Raw genomic sequence first — 9,303 nt, 5'->3', positions numbered from 1 at the left:
TTATGTGTACACTGTGTGAATGGCACCAGTCGGGCCTAGGGAGACTGGGACTCGAGACCGTGCCTAGGAGAGGTTAGAGTCCGTATGAGGTCAACCGTGCCTAGGGGAGGTTGGGTCCATAGGCTACTGATTGTGGAGTATAGTGTGAATGATGCATCCCCTGCATCTGGATAACTATACTGTGAATTGAGTAGTAGGGACTATCGGTAGACTCAGGCCCGATCAGCTGGGAGTCATGTGCTCGTACAAGCCGCCGATCCTCGTATTGTCTTATAGTATACTAGTTGCTAGTTAGCAAGTGTTGTTGTTAGTATATAGCTTGTGTGTGGCTTAAGCTATATCTGTTAGATATATTCCATTCACTTAGCGGTGCGCTAATCCCCCACATGTTTTCCCCCTTTGCAGGTTTAGGTACTGCTAGATAGGATGGGTATTGATGCAGAAGACATGTTTGACGACCCAACTCTGATGTGGACTTTTGTATAAATAATGTTTTGTAATAACGTAACACCGTTGTGTAAACTTAAACGTAATTACACGGATTAATGTAATGATGTGACCTATATTGTGTTTGTAAATAAAGTCTTCCGCTGTGTGTTTAAAAAAAAAAATGGCCGGTGTTACATGATTAATTGAAATAGGTTTCATATAGACAATTGACCATCCAAGTTGACCGGTGATTCACAAACGTTAAAACTTGTAAAAACTATATGATGACATATATATGATTATATATATAGTTAACATGATATTATGATAAGTAAGTATCTCATTAGGTATTTTAACAATGAGTTATATACATGAAATTGTGTTTATTGAATTAAGAAACTCGAAACGATAAATATAACGATTATCGTTATAACAACATCTTACTAATTACATATGAATCATATTAAGATATTATTAAACTATGTTTAATCATGATATATGATAAGTAAACATGTCATTATGTATATTAACAATGAACTACATATGTAAAAACAAGACTACTAACTTAAGGATTTCGAAACGAGACATATATGTAACGATTATCGTTGTAAGGACATTTAAATGTATATATATATATATATATATCATATTAAGATATATTAATATATCATAATATCATGATAATATAATAATTTAACATCTCATTAGATATAATAAACATTGAGTTAACAACATTTAACAAGATCGTTAACTTAAAGGTTTCAAATCAACATTTACATGTAACGACTAACGATGACTTAACGACTCAGTTAAAATGTATATACATGTAGTGTTTTAATATGTATTCATACACTTTTGAAAGACTTCAAGACACTTATCAAAATACTTCTTCTTAACAAAAATGCTTATAATGGTGTATCCTATCGTATACACACATAAAAGGCATAATGGTTGCATAAAAGTAGCATCAGGAAGGCTGGAAACAACAGTTTTGTGGAATTATACGTCCAGCGTTCTCCGCTGTACAGGCTGCCCCGTCATGCGTAAGCCCTGAAGGCCGGCTAGCGCGTAAGCCCTGGCCGGAGAACGCCACCTTCAGCATAAATTTCGGATCACAAGTTGTGACGACTCGGAAATTTTCGACCAAATTTAAACTTAATTTTATCTGATTTTGATACGATAAGCAAAATATGTTAAATCGAGCCTTAAAATTTTTGAATAGTTGACATACATCCAATTAACCTTGACCAATTCCGACGATTCACGAACTATTACTTGTAATTAAATAGATATATATAGATATATATAATAAATTGAAATATAGTTTGATATAATATATGATTTAATTGTAAGAACTAAATTGTAAAATTATATAAGAAATAATAAAATTTATTATTAAAATAAATCCATGTATATATAAAAGTACATTAAACATATATTTTGTGATTCGAAGTTATTATGTAATGTATATTATATAGTTATATTACATAAACAACAATATGTAATACAGATATATTCAATTTAATTATAAATATAATTGTTATAACAATATTGTTAGTACTTTCAATATTAATATAAACGCTAGTGTTATTAATATTATTTTAAATATATAACCTATAGGTACTAATTTAATATATGTAAATTGTTATGGTATTATTATTACTAATATTATTATTATCGTTAATAATATTAGTATTATTATTATAATAAGTATTATTATTAATATTAGTATAATTGTTATAAACTTTATAGTTATTATTATTATTGTTATATGTATATGTATTAGTTAATATATTAATATTAATATTAATTATAATGTAAATACAAATACTGATATATAATGCAAGTGAATACATATATGTACAAATAATGATAATTCAGATAACAACAAATATATATTTAAACGAGTAATAAATTATTACCCATCCTTATCAGTTACTCTTTTTCTTCTGTTTTCTGTTTATCCGTGGGATTCTGTCGATTTAATTCGAATACAAACACGATCAATCAATTTATATTACAGCACCAATCAACCATTTACACTATAAGCTATCTGATATATTTTTTTTCGCGAATTAAAAATAGAAAAAAGGGGAAGTCGACCCTGTTCTTAACTCAAAACTTCAGAAACACAAATTCAAACGAAATTTCATGAACCTATAGATTCCCTCGTGTTAAGAATCATATATTCGATCTACCTGCAAGTTTTCATCAATTAATTTATCCGTCTGTTATTGAAATTGGAAGTCAAAGTTTGAAATTAAAAAGTCAACATTTTGATTTCAATTGAATCTGTTCGTTTCAAATACAATTGATGGTTTACGAGTCATCAATGATGAATTTACTACAACCTTGAAGAAGAAATCCAGGCCTGAAGGTGAATTAATTGCAACATCAAATTTTAATTTTCTTTAAAACCATCGTACATGTTCTTCGATATAAATAATACCTTGTTGTTGAATTAGTTCTAAATGCTTCACATAATCACCCAAAACGCTGCAATTGGAATTTAATTCAATCATTTTTTTTTTTGTTGATTTCGATTTTAGCTGTCGAGGAGTGATGATGGATCAGAGGACTGCTGCTAATTTTTTTTTTTTTTATTTCGATTGAGAAGAGGAAACAGATACATGGGCTGTTTAATATTAATTAGATATGCATCTTGGGCTTATTAAGTTTTGAACTATGATAAGTGGGCTTCAACTATTAACGGGTTTTAAATAAACTATAATGAGGTGGGCTGAGAACCAAGACCGAATGAGATGGGTTAACTCATTTTAATTTGGTGTAAAAATAGAAAGTAGAAAATGGAGTAGTGGTTAAGGGCATGAGTGTTGAGCGGGAGGTCTCAAGTTTGAGTCCAAGCATTGACACTATTTTTGGATCTTTTTCTTGCGGTAGTTTTACTTATTATTATTATTATTATTATTATTATTATTATTATTATTATTATTATTATTATTATTATTATTATTATTATTATTATTATTATTATTATTATTATTATTATTATTATTATTATTATTATTATTATTATTATTATTAAGTATTAAGTATTAGTATTATTAAGTATTAAATATTAGTATTACTATTATTATCATTTATCTACTAGTACCATTATATTATTTTATTACAACTATATTATTATTAAAAGAATCATTTTTAGTAAAGTTATTATTTTTATTAAAGTTGTTTTAAAAATTATTATTAAAAACAATCATTAATATTATTGCTAGAATTATCATAAATTTTATCATAATTAGTATTATTTTTATCATTATTATTATTAGTATTATTAATATATCAAATGAAGATTTTCTATATAAAAATATATTTAGGACATAAAACCTAACCATATTAGTACTTTTGTATTAAAAGTTAATTATCTTGATAAAAATAAATATATTAAATTATTAATAAAATCATTAATAATATATATATATATATATATATATATATATATATATATATATATATATATATATATATATATATATATATATATATATATATGTTCGATTACCATTACATGTATTAATATACATAACAGAATATAGGTTCGTGAATCCAAGACCAACCCTACACTTGTTAAATGACGTCATATGTATTTTTACTACAAAATACAGTATAGTGAGTTTCATTTGCTCCCTTTTTAATTGCTTTTGCAATATATATATTTTTGGGCTGAGAATATATGCGCTGTTTTATAAATGTTTTACGAAATAGGCACAAGTACTTAAACTAATTCTATGTGGGTTTAAACCAGAAATATACCCTTAGCTTGGTAACATTAAACTACTTGTCTATGTACGGTAGGCGCGAATCCTAAAGATAGATCTATTGGGCCTGACAAACCCCATCCCGACTATGGGATGCTTTAGTACTTTGAGGTTATTTTAAACACACCTGATCTGGTGTACTCTAGAGGGTAAAACATGAAAGTTAAGGCTTGTTACCGGGTGCCTACAGCTTATAGGATAATTTTATACACTTGCGAGTGTACATATATTTATAAACGGAAATCTTGTGGTCTATTGATATATTGAAATGATTGTTATGATAAACCTATGAACTCACCAACCTTTTGGTTGATACTTTTAAGCATGTTTATTCTCAGGTACGAAATAAGTCTTCCGCTGTGCATTTGCTCATTTTAAGGACATTACTTGGAGTCGATCATTGCAATGGGACCAAATGTTGATGACTTCGTCCAGGTGGATAAGGACGGGTCGTTTCAGTTGGTATCAGAGCGTTGGTCCTAGCGAACCAGGTCTTGCATTAGTGTGTCTAACTGATAGTTGTTAGGATACATTAGCGAGTCTGGACTTCGACCTTAGCTGCATATTATAAGTATTGTTTATCATTCCTAGTGGAAAATTACCTGCTTATCATTCCTAAGTTTAGACACGACTTCCTGCACTTATTTGATAGATAGTGTACAAATAAATTCATATCTTAGCGTATCTGTTACTGTAGACTTTATCTGACACTTTTCCTTAATTCTCTCCGTAATCTACGAGATCTTCTGTAATATACATAGATATTCTATGTAATTATAATATCATTCGATATCCGAAATTCATTTCATACTAAAAACTCTTTATCTAACCGAGCAAAATGGAACTCACCACTGGTTCAAATCCCTCGGATTCCGATATGAAATCTCACTTAAGCTCCGAAAGCAGTGTCACCAAAATGAATCAAGCAATCAGCCATCCTCAATTTATCTGATGGATTCGTAGTCTACTTAATCATTGGAGGCAAGAAGAAGGTGATCCCTTCCACCAACCGAATTTACCTCTTGGCGATGAACCTGAAGCATTTACTGACGAATCAGTCCGAAACCCCATTTTCACCCTCATTTCCTGAATATCTCGTCATGTTTATATTTTATCTAAAATTCTAAACCTTAGTCATCCGCTCGTTCCAACTAACAATCATCCCGGAGTAATCGAAGAAGTCAACGAGCTTCGCGCTCGAGTAGTGGCTTGGGAGAATATGGTGCAAAACTTAACAGCTCCATCAACATCACCGGCACCAATAGTACCACCAACATCGACACCAGCACCACCAACAACTCAAGTTTCAACATCACATGCCTCAACATCTTATTCTGTACCTCGAGCATAACTATCATTCTACGTATCGTTCTACACCGACTATCTTTGTTCTACATATCATTCTATATCAATTACCTTTGTTCTACATGACGATTATGTAATCTCCAATGTTTTAGAGATTATATATTCTTATTCTAACAGTAAATCAAATGAGTCTAATATCATATTGACTCATTAAATCCATGATTACATCTTAAGAAAATATATATGTAAGTATATTTTCATAAAGATTGTAATTAAAAATTCTTTCGTACAAACTGTTAATGGTGAAAATATTTTAACGGGTAGGTAATACCCAAGGAATATTTAGAATTCACATTAATAAGTTACACTGTACATTCTTCGAAATTAATTCAACTGTCATTTACTATCCTACCTGCAATCACAGATATATGTATCTGTTCACCTCAGAATAACTATTTTTATTCAATTTCATATTGGGTTTTGACCTATCAGAATTCAACAAGTGGCATAATGAAAGAAACATTGGACAAATAAAATTTGTTAGAAACAAACGAACTAATTAATTGAAATATTGTTAAGAATCCACGCTAACTGTTCCTAGCTAACTGTTCCTAGCTAACTGGTTACATTTTATTTATCACAATTTAATTATCGCAATTTATATTCTCGCAATTTTATTTATTATCATTTAATTTCTGTTATTTATTTTATGCATTATAAATAACGGGACACGTATACAAGGTTTCGACATATCATATCGACCCATCTATATATATATATATTTCGAAACAATCAAAGGCACTCTATATGCAAATGACGGAGTTAGCTATACAGGGTTGAGGTTGATTCCAAAATATATATATAGTTTGAGTTGTGATCAATACTGAGACCGGTACACGGGTCATGATACGTATTAATTAATTCGAATATTATATATATATATGAATTGTTGGACTATTGGACTGCTAACTTTGGACAATTAAAATGAATTAAAATACTGATTATAACATATGAAACTAAACAATTCTTCAAGTTTGCCACTTGATTTCATCTTAAACCTCATTTGTATCTTGACAATTCCAATCTAAGTTCAAACCTTTCAGGATTCTTGAAAATACCTCAATCGAGAGGATGAACCAACCGCACTTCATCTACGGAAGAAAAGATTGAATCATATATTTATGTACCTGAAAAACCCTCAGAAATTGAGTAAACGTTTAACACATAGCCGTGTTAATTCCTTTAGTGTTATTATTGCCCAAAATAATTTTGCAATCCCTTTTCAAATTAGCCAATTTTGTTACAGCTTCAACAAGTCAACTCCGACTTTTCATTCGAAACAACCTTATTATAACCTTGATATATATGCGTACTCTTTATTGTTACCAGAGAATCCTTATATTTCACCATATTACCATCAGCGTTTAATCATCTAAAAACACAATTCTCCTGAAACCACATCGGTTTGATAACCGATGACCCAGATCCGTTAACTTTAAAAATGCTGACGAAGCAGCATGTAGTAAATGGTCTTAATGGCTAAAAGTGATGATAAAAGAATGGAGTGTTGGGAACGCTCGATAGAAAATATTTGGTACTGAAAAACAGATTGAGCTAACCGTAAAGGAGACCAAGGACAAAGACAAGGACCAAATTCTATATTCAAAGAATCCAAGTAATTCTGGATCTGATGAAATTTTTAGAATATCTTGCTCCAAAGTCATGTTAAAATCTTGCGGAAATTTTTTTTCCATCAAACATCGAACTTAGAAATTCCAAAATATCATCATAAATATCTTCGATATTTCTGAGGATATTTTCATAAATATTCTCGTCCGAAATTATCTACCTCTTCGTGTTTTCTGTATTCCATTATATTGGAAACTTCTGTAAAATTTAGGTATAAATTATGAATAAATTGTGGAGAAGTGTTGGGAGCTGATACATGAGTTAGTATAATATAATGACGCCCGGCCAACGTGATTATATTACAGTAAGTTATGCTGAGTTTCTAATGAAATGTGATGATGGTTCATAGTAGATTATACCATCATCATGTACCATGTTACATAACTCTTTCATTCTGCTTAATCTCTAAGTATATCACGGAAATATTTCCTTGGTATTTATGATCTTCTGTAATTCCAACAAATTTCTAATAAATCGTGCTATTACATTTTCTTTTTGATTAAAAGATTTCCTTAAATTCCTTGAATTCTAAAAATCAACTGTGACTACGTCAGAAGTTAAGACGAACCTCTAATCACTTCATTTCACTATTTTGTGATAGCTTCATTCGTACGCTTTGAGTAATCGAATCGTTTTATCTATAATGATAAAATACTATTTATCAACTCATATTCGTCATGAAAACATTTTTAATGTTAGACATAACTACCTCACTCAAATTTCGGGACGAAATTTCTTTAACGGGTAGGTACTGTGACGACTCGGAAATTTTCGACCAAATTTAAACTTAATTTTATCTGATTTTGATACGATAAGCAAAATATGTTAAATCGAGCCTTAAAATTTTTGAATAGTTGACATACATCCAATTAACCTTGACCAATTCCGACGATTCACGAACTATTACTTGTAATTAAATAGATATATATAATAAATTGAAATATAGTTTGATATAATATATGATTTAATTGTAAGAACTAAATTGTAAAATTATATAAGAAATAATAAAATTTATTATTAAAATAAATCCATGTATATATAAAAGTACATTAAACATATATTTTGTGATTCGAAGTTATTATGTAATGTATATTATATAGTTATATTACATAAACAACAATATGTAATACAGATATATTCAATTTAATTATAAATATAATTGTTATAACAATATTGTTAGTACTTTCAATATTAATATAAACGCTAGTGTTATTAATATTATTTTAAATATATAACCTATAGGTACTAATTTAATATATGTAAATTGTTATGGTATTATTATTACTAATATTATTATTATCGTTAATAATATTAGTATTATTATTATAATAAGTATTATTATTAATATTAGTATAATTGTTATAAACTTTATAGTTATTATTATTATTGTTATATGTAATATGTATATGTATTAGTTAATATATTAATATTAATTATAATGTAAATACAAATACTGATATATAATGCAAGTGAATACATATATGTACAAATAATGATAATTCAGATAACAACAAATATATATTTAAACGAGTAATAAATTATTACCCATCCTTATCAGTTACTCTTTTTCTTCTGTTTTCTATTTATCTGTGGGATTCTGTCGATTTAATTCGAATACAAACACGATCAATCAATTTATATTACAGCACCAATCAACCATTTACACTATAAGCTATCTGATATATTTTTTTCGCGAATTAAAAATAGAAAAAAAGGGGAAGTCGACCCTGTTCTTAACTCAAAACTTCAGAAACACAAATTCAAACGAAATTTCATGAACCTATAGATGCCCTCGTGTTAAGAATCATATATTCGATCTACCTGCAAGTTTTCATCAATTAATTTATCCGTCTGTTATTGAAATTGGAAGTCAAAGTTTGAAATTAAAAAGTCAACATTTTGATTTCAATTGAATCTGTTCGTTTCAAATACAATTGATGGTTTACGAGTCATCAATGATGAATTTACTACAACCTTGAAGAAGAAATCCAGGCATGAAGGTGAATTAATTGCAACATTAAATTTTAATTTTCTTTAAAACCATCGTACATGTTCTTCGATATAAATAATACCTTGTTGTTGAATTAGATCTAAATGCTTC

Source organism: Rutidosis leptorrhynchoides, chromosome 3, assembly GCF_046630445.1.
Source record: "Rutidosis leptorrhynchoides isolate AG116_Rl617_1_P2 chromosome 3, CSIRO_AGI_Rlap_v1, whole genome shotgun sequence".
Taxonomy (NCBI): Eukaryota; Viridiplantae; Streptophyta; class Magnoliopsida; order Asterales; family Asteraceae; genus Rutidosis; species Rutidosis leptorrhynchoides.
Note: the sequence above shows the minus strand (reverse complement) of the source record.